This window comes from Oryctolagus cuniculus, chromosome 5 (assembly GCF_964237555.1).
Source record: "Oryctolagus cuniculus chromosome 5, mOryCun1.1, whole genome shotgun sequence".
NCBI lineage: Eukaryota > Metazoa > Chordata > Mammalia > Lagomorpha > Leporidae > Oryctolagus > Oryctolagus cuniculus.
In genome coordinates this window covers 37961484-37975292 of record NC_091436.1, presented here as the reverse complement: position 1 = coordinate 37975292, position 13809 = coordinate 37961484, and the positions used below count along the sequence as shown (strand labels likewise).

Sequence of the window (13809 nt, the reverse complement as noted above, 5' to 3'; positions counted from 1 at the left end):
GATCATAGATAGAACTCCCTAAAGATCTCACCTTTTTTTTTTTTTTTTTTTGAAGATTTATTTATTTACTTGAAAGAGTTACACAGAGGAGAGGCAGAGAGAGAGAGAGAGAGAGAGAGAGGTCTTCCATCCACTGGTTCATTACCCAGATGGCTGCAACATCTGGAGCTGTGCTGATTGGAAGCTAGAAGCCAGGAGCTTCTTCTGGGTTTTCCCACGTGAGTGCAGGGGCCCAAGCACTTGGACCATCTTCCACTGCTTTCCCAGGCCATAGCAGAGAGTTGGATCAAAAGTGGAGCAGCTGGGACTTGAGCTGGCATCCATATGGGATGCCTGCACTGCAGGCGGTGGCTTTACCCACTATGCCACAGTGCCGGCCCCGATCCCACCTCTTACTATGATCACATTGGGAATGAAGTTTGCACACATGAATTTGGGTGGGGAAGAAGACATAAATATTCAGACCATCGTGGACTTACAGTTTATGATTGTGAAACTGATATGCTGCCTACTGTGCTAAGGAGGCAGGTCGTGGACTTATAGTTTAAACATCAAGGTTTGAGATCTGGCTTAAGGTTGTGAGGCTGTGTGGTGAACATTTGTTCCTGTTGGTCCTCTCCTCAGTGAAACTAAGATTTACTGACTCTGAGCCTCAGTTTCCTTATTGATGAAATGTAGGAAGAAAAGAACTTCTGAATTGATACAGTTATCAAATGATAGAGTTCTGAAAACACACTAAACCCATGAAACATTTTATAAATGCAAATGATGATAAGGAAATGAGATTTCAAACGTATAAGAAAGAAAATGGCAATACAATTTAGGAAGTCAAAGAATCAGCATTTGTCTGTATCCTCTCCCAACAACCACCAGTTAAGAGAGAAGGGATGTTTACTCTTCACTTGCTTGATAAACACAGAACTCCGGGTCTATACTATACGCCAGCCTCTCTTCATTCAGGTCAACGTGGCTCTGCAGCAGCAACCCCAGTGAATTCCAAATGAGGATCCTGACTGTGCTGAAATTCACAGAGGAGCTTGCTTAGAACAAAGAAGGATTTAAAAAAATGTGCTTCATTAGAAGTAATGATTTATTGTGCCAATCAAATGTTACAAATTCCTTTGCCCAGTGGAATAGGAATATACAATTTTCCTAAACAGGCTTATTTGATCAAAGGTCAAGAGAACAGCACAGATCTGACCGTTTCATACTAGACCATAAAGAGTCAAGGGAAAAGTCCACTTAAGTAGGTGTAATTTCAAATTTCTGGAAAAAAATTAGTTTTCACCATTACAAATACATTTCAGTGCTTATTTTTCAGAAAGGGCCTTGGCTCTGCTTTCAGAATACATTTAAGATTTTGTTTTATTTCTATTTACCTTTACTTTGAGGGCAATATTTTGGCTGGTCTGTAAGGGTCTCTGTCCCAGCTCCTCAGTCTGCTGTTGGAGTGTGAAAGCAGGCACAAACAATATGTAAATGAGTCGGCATGGCTGTGTTCCAATAAACCTTTATTTACAAGACAAGTGGCCAGCCTGCAGGCTCTAGTTTTCTCCCTCCCGCTATCTACTCACAAGTACAGACCTCCAGGATCCCCTCACTTCCCACAGAAGTATAAAGCACTCTAAGCAGTTCACAGCAGTCCTGTCACAGATGCCAAATTACCATCTCTCCTTTTTTTTTTTTTTTTTTGGATTTATTTATTTATTTGAAGGCCAAGTTACAGAGAGGCAGAGGCAGAGAGAGAGAGGAAGAGAGAAGTCTTCCATCTGCTGATTCAATCCCCAGATGGCAGAAACAGCCAGAGCTGCACCAGTCTGAAGCCAGGAGCCAGGAGCCAGGAGCTTCTTCTGGGTCTCAACATGGGGGCAGGGGCCCAAGGACTTGGGCCATCTTCTACTGCTTTCCCAGAGCGCTGGATTGGAAGTGGAGCAGCCGGGATTCGAACCGGAGCCCATATGGGATGCTGGCACTGCAGGTGGTGGCTTTACCTTCTATGCCGGAGCTCCAGCCCCCAATCTCTCTATCTTGATGTAGCCCTAGGAACATTGAAAGTTTTGTTGTCCCACAGGACTTCACACTGACCGAGTACATTAGAGACAGAATGACCAGACCAAGTGAGAGGAATTCAGAAGCACTCTTTATGTTTCTTAAGACATATGCTAGAGGATAGCATATGTTTTGTCAACTTGATAATTAGATGCCCATAGTTCAAGGAGTGCCAAGATGTTAGCCTGGGACAACTTGCATCCCTTACCATCAAGAAAAACCAGAATCTTATGTTATATACAGTCTCGGACTATTATCTGAGGAATGAGTCATATATTACTTGTTGGCACTCAGCACCATTTCTACTCCCTTTGGTACTCTCACTTCAAGTCAGAGACTGAACGAATGAGAGCTGCATTTTCCATAGTCCTTTGCCAAATGGGTTCCAACTATAGTTTAGATTCTGCCTATGAGTTGTCTACGTGCTTGAATTAACACTGCTCTTTCTGCAGCCATGGTGGTGTACCTGTGAACTGAAGAAGCTGTGACATTTTGTAGCAACTTCTCTATTCCCTTGCATCTTCCAGTCCTGGGCTTCAGGCCAACTGTGATGATTGACTTCAGTCTCTTGCATTTTCCTGACTTCTGCACAAAAGCAAGAAGATTCAGATTTTTGGATTTCAGTGATTATGAAACTTGATGGCTGCTCCCCTGACTTTCACTCCTTAAACTCTTTTCATTCACAGCTTCGGGCTTCAGCCTGGCCCAGCCCCAGCTGTTTCAGCATTTGTAGAGTGGAACAGTAGATGGGAGATCTCTTTTTCTCTAAGTGTTTCTCAATCTCTTTCTCCCCCTGTCTCTGCCTTTAAAATAAAAATAAATACAAATGTAAGAAAGCTATAAATACCAAATTCACTACAAATTAGATGCCTTAATCTTTATATATTTAAATTTATTTCCATGTCTTTGGCTGAAACTTGATGGCACAAAGACAAGATCTAATCTAGTTTTTGCATTTTCTACAGTATTCAATAGATATTTATGGAGGAAATGCTGCAGGATTAAGACTAGATTGTGTTGGAATATCTTGTTCTGATCATTTTGTCATGAAACCCTTCATGGCATCATCACATTTCTTGTAATGGTGCAGAACATTATTGTTTGTGTCTAAGTCTTGAGCAAAGTAGTCTTCCTAAAGGATTAGCGCAGAGTATTATCACTCACTGCCATCTGGCTGTCTGTTATAAAGATATAAACAGCATACCAGTTGAGATAAACAGTCCTCATTGTCTTAATATTGTACACAATTTGATCCTATTTTCTAGGTTACTAGGGCATCATCTTTCCATAAATAATTTCAAAACACAGATAATAGTAAGATGTTGTAAAATAATTAGAAAGTGATGTGTTTTGAATATTATTATCTTATTTTTAAGCTAACAGCTTATTGAGATTTAATTTACCTACCATAACATTCATGCTCTTACAGTGTGTGATTCAAGGCTGGCAGTTAGCCCATCAGTTAAGACACTGGTTAAGATCTCTGTGTCTCATATTAGAATACCTGGGTTCGTGCCCAGCTCCAGCTCCTGGCTTTAACTTTGTGCTAATGCAGCAGGTGATGGCTCAGATGACTGGGCTCCTCCGTGTGGGAGACCCAGGTTGAGTTCCTAGCAGTTCCTGGCTTTGGCCAGGCCCAGTCACAGCTGTTGCGGGAATTTGCGAGTGACCTAGCAGATGGGAGCTCTCTTTCAGTATCTACCTTTCAAATAAATAAATATTTAAGAAGTAAATAAAGTTTACAATCAATGGTTTTTATTATGCCTATAGTGTTGTGCAGTTATTACTACAATCTAATTTTAGAACATTTTCATTATTCCAAAAAGAAATCCTATAACCTTTAGCAGTCACATCCCTCCCTCAGGCCTAGGAAACTACCTGCTTACTTTCTGTCTGTATGGATTTGCCTGTTCTACACATTTCTAATTTCTCCACATACTCATCAGTATTTGTTATTATCTCTCTGTTTAAAAAAAAAATACTTATTGGGGCTGGCGCTGTGGCATACTGGGTAAATCTGCTGCCTACAGTGCCAGCATCCATGTGGGTGCCAGTTCAAGTCCCGGCTGCTCCACTTCTGATCCAGCTCTCTACTATGGCCTGGGAAAGCAGTCGAAGATGACCCAAATCCTTGGGCACCTGTACCCACGTGGGAAACCTGGAAGTAGCTCCTGGCTCCTGGCCTCGGATTGGCACAGCTCCAGCTGGTGTGGCCAACTGGGGAATGAACCAGTGGATGGAAGACCAATTTCTCTGCCTCTCCTTCTCTCTGTGTGTAACTCTGACTTTCAAATAAAAAAAAAAAATGTCTTTTTGCTCCTCTTGCAGGCCAGCTCTCTGCTGTGGCCAGGGAGTGCAGTGGAGAATGGCCCAAGTGCTTGGGCCCTGTACCCGCATGGGAGACCAGGAAAAGCACCTGGCTCCTGGCTTCGGATCAACCCAGCACGCCGGCCACAGCGGCCATTGGAGGGTGAACCAATGGCAAAAGGAAGACCTTTCTGTCTCTCTCTCTCACTGTCTACTCTGCCTGTCAAAAAATATATATTATTTATTTGAAAGAGAGAGGGTTCAATTCTACTAGTTTATTCCCCAAATTCATGCAAAGGCTGGGGCCAAAGCCAGGAGCTGGGAACTCAGATCTCCCACAGGGTGTCAGGATCCCAATTACTTGAGCCATTGTTGCTTATTGTTGGTCTGCATTAGCAATATGCTGGAATCAGGAACTGGAGTCCAGGATTGAACCCCAGTTCTCTGATATGGAATGGGGGAGTGTCCCAACTAGTTTTTTTTTTTTTTTAAACCCTTTGGCTAAATATCCTTCTTTTTTTCTAACATAGGCATCCTAGTGCATAGGAAGTGGTAAACCTTTGTGGTTTCAATTTGCATTTCCCTAAATACCAGCAATGTTACTTTTTCACATGTTCATTGGTCACTTTGTCTTCTTTGGAGATATGTCTGTTCAAATCCTTTTATCTGTTTTTGATTGTATTATTGTCTTTTTAATGTTGGGTTATATGTTTAAAAATAAGAAAAAAGAGCCTGGAGTTGTGACGCAGCTCATTAAGCTGCCACATCCAATATGGATCATGATTTGTGTCCTGGCTGCTCTGCTTTAGATCCAGCTCCCTGCTAATGTGCCTTTGAGAGCAGCAGCAGAAGATGGCCCCAAGTCTTTGGGCCTCTACATCGCTGTGGGAGACCTGGATATAGTTCCAGGCTCCTGGCTTTGGCCTGTCCCAGCCCTGGCCATTGCAGCCTTTTGGGAAGAGCATAAATAGCTCTCTGTCTCTGTCTCTTTCTCTGTAACTCTGTCTTTCAAATAAGTAAATCTAACTTTAAAAAATAAGGAAGGAAAAGAAAAAATAGATATATTTTGGACACAGGCTCCATCAGATATGTGAGCGTTCCCAATTAAAGGTGAATTTCAGATAAACAATGAAGAATTTTTAATAAAAAATATGCCCCAAATGTTACATTTAGCATTATTTTTATCTATGTTTTATCTGGTAACACTACCAATGTGGTATAAAATATCAAGTAGGGAATTTAAGCTGTTCAAGGTAAATAGTGCCCCCTGGTGACATAGAAGCAAACACATGTCATTTTTGAGAAATGCACTTCAAACAGGCTTCAGTTTCCTCAGATTAAGGTCCAACACAAGCTAACAATCAAAAAGCATAAAATATGTAAGAAATAAGGGAACTGTAGCCATGAGTCAGGAAAACAAAAGCTAGAAAATATAATCAAATCCATGACTACTCCAGATATTAGGAATATCAAATATAGAATATAAAACAACATCATTAACATGTTTAAAGAAATAAGATTAATGAAAACATGAATAATGGATTAGAAAACAATGCAGGCAGGTTTGAAAAAGAAGGAAACAGGGGCCCTAGGACTGGAAAATGGAATGCTCAAAATCCAAGACTCCAAAGCTGAGTCAAGAGCATCTTAGACAAAGCCAAAGAAAGGATTAGTGAAATGGAGGAAATATTTGACGAATTTCTCAGAATGAACCTGAGAGAGACAAAGAGATGAAAAATATAGAGAGGGTAAAAGTAATGGAAGACAAAGTCAGAATTCCTAACATTATTTAACTATAGTTCTTAAAGAAGGGGAAAAAAAGGTTATGGGAAATAGACAGTAATAAGCTAGATAATGGTTGAGTGTCTTCCTGAATTGTGAGACGTTGATTTTCAGATTCAGGAAGTACAAGGTTTCCAAGAAAGATAAGTAAAACAAACCCATGTATAGATCCATGAAAGTAAAACCACCGTGCTCTAAAGACCAAGAGATGATCTTTAAAAAAAAAATCCACGAGGAGAGATTATTAGGCAATAATAACATATAGTTGAGGTTGGTAATCAAAGTTAAAACAATGTGAAGTCCTTGCATTATTTGGGAGGAGTGTAATGATCTTCAACTTTAGATTTTACCTAGATGTGCCTGTTTATTATTTTGGGTAACCACTTTTAGAAAAATCAACATAGAGAATATCACTTCAATATTAATAGAGAGAGAAAAAGTGGAATGGAGAGATGGTAGAGGACTCAATCAGCCTAAAATAAGGCAAGTGACTTAGATAAATTAGCAAACAACGAGACCCCAGACATTGTGGGGAGTGTACTGGAGAACAGGATAGGACAAAGCTGCTGATAAATTTCTTCCCCCATCAGGATTAGCTCAAGGTTTTAGGGCCAAGTACTTTGATATTCAGCTTTGGGAACTACGGAAGTGAAATCTCTGTAGAGAAAACAAACCAAAATCTGATAAAAAGTATAATTAATCAAAGGCTCTCGTCAGGAAATTGCTAGGAAGCCAATTTAAAGATTTGTTTATACAAAGCTGGAGGCATCACAATACCAGATTTCAGGACATACTACAGGGCAGTTGTTATCAAAACAGCATGGTACTGGTACAGAAACAGATGGATAGACCAATGGAACAGAATAGAAACACCAGAAATCAATCCAAACATCTACAGCCAACTTATATTTGATCAAGGATCCAAAACCAATCCCTGGAGTAAGGACAGTCTATTCAATAAATGGTGCTGGGAAAATTGGATTTCCACATGCAGAATCATGAAGCAAGACCCCTACCTTTCACCTTACACAAAAATTCACTCAACATGGATTAAAGACTTAAATATAGGACTCGGCACCATCAAATTATTAGAGAGCATTGGAGAAACCCTGCGAGATATAGGTACTGGCAATGACTTCTTGGAAAATACCCCAGAAGCACAGGCAGTCAAAGCCAAAATTAACATTTGGGATTGCATCAAATTGAGAAGTTTCTGTACTTCAAAAGATACAATCAGGAAAGTGAAGAGGCAACGGACAGAATGGGAAAAAATATTTGCAAACTATGCAACAGATAAAGGGTTGATAACCAGAATCTACAAAGAAATCAAGAAACTCCACAACATCAAAACAAACAACCCACTTAAGAGATGGGCCAAGGACCTCAATAGACATTTTTCAAAAGAGGAAATCCAAATGGCCAACAGGCACATGAAAAAATGTTCAGGATCACTAGCAATCAGGGAAATGCAAATCAAAACCACAATGAGGTTTCACCTCACCCCGGTGAGAATGGCTCACATGCAGAAATCTACCAACAAAAGATGCTGGTGAGGATGTGGGGAAAAGGGACACTAACCCACTGTTGGTGGGAATGCAAACTGATAAAGCCACTATGGAATTCATTCTGAAGATTCCTTAGAAACCTGAATATAACCCTACCATACAACCCAGCCATCCCACTCCTTGGAATTTACCCAAAGGAAATAAAATTGGCAATAAAAAAGCTGTCTGCACCTTAATGTTTATTGCATCTCAATTCACAATAGCTAAGACCTGGAATCAACCTAAATGCCCATCAACAGAAGACTGGATAAAAAATTTATGAGATATGTACTCTATAGAATACTATACAGCAGTAAAAAAAGACAATGAAATCCGGTCATTTGCAACAAAATGGAGGAATCTGGAACACATTATGCTGAGTGAAATAAGACTGTCCCAAAGAGACAAATATCATATGTTCTCCCTGATCAGTGACAACTAACTGAGCACTAAAAGGAAACCTGTTGAAGTGAAATGGACACTATGAGAAACAGTGACTTGATCAGCTCTTGTCCTGACTGTTGATGTACAATGTAATACTTTATCCATTTTAGTATTTTTTTTTTGTTCTAGTACCATTGGTTGAACTCTGTAATTAACACACAATTATTCTTAGGTGTTTACATTTTAACTGAAAAGTGATCCCTGTTAAATGTAAGAGTGGGAATAAGAGAGGGAGGTGATGTACAATTTAGGACATGCTCAATTGGACTTGCCCCAAATAGTGGAGTTAGAAACGTGGCAGGAGATTCCAATACAATCCCGTCAAGGTGGCATGTACCAATGCCATCTCACTAGTCCAAGTGGTCAATTTCAGTTCACAGTTGATCACACTGATAGGTCTAAGAGTCAAAGGGATCACACAAACAAGCTAGTGTCTGCTAATACTAACTGATAGAATCAAAAAAGGAGAGAACGATCCAACATGGGAAGCGAGATACACAGCAGACTCATAGAATGGCAGATGTCCTAAATAGCACTCTGGCCTCAGAATCAGCCCTTAAGGCATTCTGATCTGGCTGAAGGGCCCATGAGAGTATTTTAGGCATGGAAAGCCAAGACACTCTGGGGGAAAAAAAAGAAGACCTAAATGAAAGATCTCTGTGAGTGAGATCCCAGTGGAAAGAACGGGGCCATCAAAGAAGGAGGTACCTTTCTCTGAAGGGAGGAGGGAACTTCCACTTTGACTATGACCCTGTCGGAATAAGATCAAAGTCGGCGAACTCAAAAGGCTTCCATAGCCTTGGCAACTCATGACTAGAGCCTAGGGAGATTACTGACGCCATAAACAAGAGTGTCAAATTGTTAAGTCAACAACAGGAGTCACTGTGTACTTAATCTTCATGTGGGATCTGTCCTTAATGTGTTGTCCAATGTGAAGTAATGCTATAACTAGTACTCAAACAGTATTTTACACTCTGTGTTTCTGTGTGGGTGCAAACTGATGAAATCTTTACTTAATATATACTAAATCGATCTTCTGTATATAAAGAGAATTGAAAATGAATCTTGATGTGGAGAGGGAGCAGGAGATGGGAGGGGTGGGAGTGGGAGGAAAGTTATGGGGGAGGGAAGCCATTGTAATCCATAAACTGTACTTTGGAAATTTATATTTACTAAATAAAAGTTAAAAAAAGATATGTTTTTAAAAAATGAAAAACAAAATACCAAGAAAAAGAGGAAAAATTGTTTAAACTTACCTGAACACTTTCTAGATTTGTCATTTGCCTTTAAAAAAAGATTTTATTTATTTATTTAACAGCTAGAATTACAGAGAAAGGCAGAGGTAGAGAGAGAGAGAGAGAGAGAGGTCTTCCATCTGTTGGTTCACTCCCTAAACGGTCTCAATGGCCAGAGCTTCACCAATCCGAAGTCAGGAGCCAGGAGCTTCCTCTGGGTCTCCCATGTGGGTGCAGGGGCCCAAGGACTTGGGCCATTTTCCATTGCTTTCCCAGGCCACAGCAGAGAGCTGGGTTGGAAGTGAAGCAGCTGGGACACAAACTGGCGCCCATAGGGATTTCAGCGCTGTAGGCAGAGGCTTAGTCTACTATGCCACAGCGCTGGCCCCTGCCCTTTTTAAACATGGATGAGATGATGCTTTGGTATGTAAGCATGGGTCAGTCAACTCATTATTTATTTCAGAAAAAAAAGCAATGTCCTATATGCTAAGGAGAGTACTAGGTTGCTTAGAGGTGCTCACTGTACAATAAGAAGATTATCTTCAGTGGAAGCAAAAATATTTTAGCCACTCCAAAAGAAGTGAAAATAAAGAACATGGAAGTTCAGAGTAGAGAAACATTTCCATTAGGTTGGAAAGATCAGATGAAAGGGACATATGAGACAGACAGCAAAGGAGTGATTAGATCTTTTTCTACAGTGAATGAAACCGTTTTAGGTAAAGTCGGTATCATACATACTAGAATATAGTTGTCTGAAGTCTTCAACAAATTAGTAGTTTATTTGGTGGATTTCAAACATTGGGGAATAATAACACTCCCCCTCCCTCAAAAAGAGTATGTAGAGACAAATTGTCATGGGCCTCAAACGCATAATTGAAGAACTCATACTTAATTTGGTAAGAAATTGTAATTGCAAAGGAGATCTGGCTCAAAAGCTTTTCACAGACACCAATCTGGCTTCCAAAGTCATGTTCTTACCCACTTCAGCATACTGCCTATGGTCAATGATGCCTTGCTATAAGATCCAGTGAATTTTGGACAAATTTTTTGACACTTGATAAATATTTGACCAATAGAAAAATGTCAGCATTATTGATAATTTAAGAAATACAATGGTAAACAATTTGGAAGTACCAAGTGATTAGTAAAACCAGTGTAGAGGATAGTGAGAGCTTTTGGGAAGCAGAAGCTTTTTACACTATTTATTTCCTAAGAAGAAATAGTATCCATGCCTCTTACTTTTGATGTGTGCTTCAAGGAAACAATTCCAAAAAAAAGGGAAAAATCTGATGATATTTATGTATATACTGGAAAGCCAAAAATGTCTAAAATGATCCAGCTTTAGGAACTAGTTAAACAGATAATGGTACATCAATAAACAAAACATTATAATATAATATACATTATGTTATAGAAACATGATTATTAGGAATATAAGCAGATATTTGGAAATGTTTAATAAAATGTGGCATAAGCAATATTACCTATTGTTTACATATATAGAGAAGTTATGTCTATAAAATGTGCTTAGTGTACAGTAATAAAGATTGAAAGAGATCTGATCAGGTATCTTGGGTAGTTGGTACTTTATGGTGAAGAAATTTTTTTCAGTTTTGTTGGTTATAATTATTTGGGCTTTCTTTCATATATAACTAAATCAATAGACAATGAAAGATTGTCTTTGAATGAAACCACATAATATTTACACAAATAGCTCTTAGGTAATTGATATATTCAAACAGGCAACTCTAAGAAAATCCTATATTGTATAAGGGAGTGTAGTATCATGTTTCCTCAAAGTCTCATTCTATTTCTTTCAGATCCTCTGAAAGAAATTTTCCATTTCCTATATCCTCTAATTCTTACACTACTCAACAAAATGTAATTGTTAATTATGTGAATACTATAATTGGAATGTAAATAAGATTAGTCTTTGCCAGTGAAGTATTGTGTAATGCCTATTTTGAATATCAGTTGTATAACTAAAACAATGAGGAACGCTTAGCCAACTAAGCAATGAAATTATTAAATCTGAAAAGCTGTGAAATATGCTAACCTACTCATCAATATCTGATTAATATAATCTTTGTTAACATTTCCCTTAAAATAATCATAACATGAATTTAAAATGGACAATGAGAAGTTTCAATAAAGAACTCAGCCATATTTCCTTTCTGACATGTTAGGAGGACTATGAAGCTAACAGATAACGACAGAGAGACCGGATGACCCAGAAAGTGGGATTAGATACAGCTCTTTATACTTTCAGTATTCAGAACATCTTACTAGAGAGCCACGACCACTATCACAAAGGTAGACAGAGGATGATCTGTGGCAAGTGTGGTGATGGTTTACATGATGTTTTGTGATAGAAAAAAAGACCAAGAAACAGGTGCTAAGAACTCTTGTGGATAAGATAAAGTATCAAATGAGATGCTAACCCCAACTGCTAATCAAATTTAGCAAGCCTAATTAGAACTGCTGAGCCTAATCTGCAAATCTGGCATTTGCTCAACATGTGCCCAGAGGAGCACCAACTATTTCAGTGTATAAATAGAGATAATCTCAAAACCAGTGGTATAAGACATCATCATCTTCTGAGCATACACCTCCTAATAAGAAAAGGATCTCTTTTGACTGAAGAAACAGAATCAGTGTTCTTGATGTAAATGTTCTAACAGTGATTATTTCCCAGGAAAGAAGATATTAAATAGATGTGTAATAATTCAGGCAGTTGATAAAGGGTACAAGGAAAAAAAAAAAAAGATTCACAGGCAGGCATGTGGCACAGCAGTTAGACCACTGCTTGGGATGCCTGCCTCCTATATTACATAGTGCCCAGGTTTAAGTCCTGGCCACTTTGCTTCTGATCCAGCTTTCTGCTGATGCATCCTGGGAGGCAGCAGATGATGGCTCAAATACTTGGGTTCCTGCCACTCATGTGGGAGCCCCAGATGGAGTGTCTGGCTCCTGAGTCGGCCTGGCCTAATCCTGGTTGTGGGCATCTGGGGAGTGAGCCAGCACATGGAAAATCTGTTTGTCTCCCCCAACCTTGGTTCTGTCTGCCTTTCAATAAAAATGAAAATCATTTTTAAAAATCTTTTTAAAAAGGAAAACATTTAAGATGGTTGAATTTGATTATTGGCTTTACTGAAGATGTCTGAGAGTTGAGGGGATGGCTCTATTACCCAGCCCACCCTTTCTGCCCTCTGCTCACTCAACTTGTTGCTCTCTCCATCTGCCCACTTCTCATCCTCTTGGTTCTGGGCTGCTCTGAGAATACCCAAATTCATCCCAATTCTTCTTCTTTTATATTTATTTGAGAGACAGAGGGGTAGAGAAAGATAAAGAGAGAGAGAGAGAGAGAGAGAGAGAGAGAGAAATCTCCCATTCACTGTTTTATTCCCCAGATGTCTACAATGATCTGAGCTAGACCGGACTGAAGCAGAGAGCTGATAAGTGAACTCAGGCCTTCTTCCTTGTGGGTGGCAGGAGACCAATTGCTTGGACTATGACCTGTGCCTCCCAGGGTGCCCATTAACAGAAACCTGAAGTTAGGGGCTGGAATCCATATGCCAGCCTCTATCCCCTTTCTAATGTCCTGGTGCCAGCCAACTCAATTTTCTCTTTCTCCACATTAGCAGTGACTGAGGTTCCCCAGTGATCATCTTGGAATCTCTTAACTCTACCACTTTTATTTTATTTGTAGGCTAATACCATTTTTCAAGTTTCTGTCCATCATACTTAGATAACTGCAACACCACAGTGAAATCACTGTACTTGTGGCTTCAATTATCTACTCATTCCAAGAAATTCTGCACTGACCTGAAAGAGCCATCCTTCACCGTGTCAAGTTCCAAAGTCAGAGGTCTTCAATAAATCTAAGTTCTTACAAAGTCCCAACTGCTTAGCCTGGCTTGTAAGACTTTCTGTAATCTGGTCCCAGCTGAAATTCCCAGCCTTATCTTCCAGTCTTCTGCCACCTGAACCAGTCAAACTAGTTGGCACACTCTCTTTTGCATCTACGTGCACAGTCCTGCCTGTACAACTTTGCCTCTGCACCTCTGGAATGTGTTACCCCTGCTACTCCAGCTCTCTTAATCCACTCATTTTCAGATCTGGTCTGAAATATTACCTCTCCTTTCAAGCCTTTCTGACTCACGCAGCTCCTAGAAATCTTTACCCGTTGGACACATGATCTCATGTCTTTCATCTGTATTGGAATGATAGAACGCTAAATCAATGTCCTCAAATGTCACTGACTTTATGATGGCAGAAGTAAATGTGCACATGTCTTGCTATCCTTGTGAGTTAGCAAAATAGTAGCAGAAGGCCTTCAATTCTCCATAATTTTCTATCTCATACAATACAAATAAATAAGTTCCAGATTCATAGAGTTAAGCAGTAAAGAAATAAAAAAAGTTATGTAAACAATCTGTGAAGGGAAA

The 13809-nt window shown here is 39.6% G+C and overlaps 1 long non-coding RNA gene across 1 annotated transcript; it reads right to left on the bottom strand.

The window, feature by feature from the left end:
• Positions 1 to 932: 932 nt before the first annotated feature.
• LOC127493143 (uncharacterized) lies at positions 933 to 13327 on the bottom strand. The gene is made up of 3 exons (XR_007923191.2): positions 13187 to 13327; positions 2516 to 2634; positions 933 to 2039 (listed from the first exon to the last, which is right to left on the bottom strand). It is a non-coding gene; the product is annotated as an uncharacterized lncRNA (long non-coding RNA).
• Between the last annotated feature and the right edge of the window lie 482 nt (positions 13328 to 13809).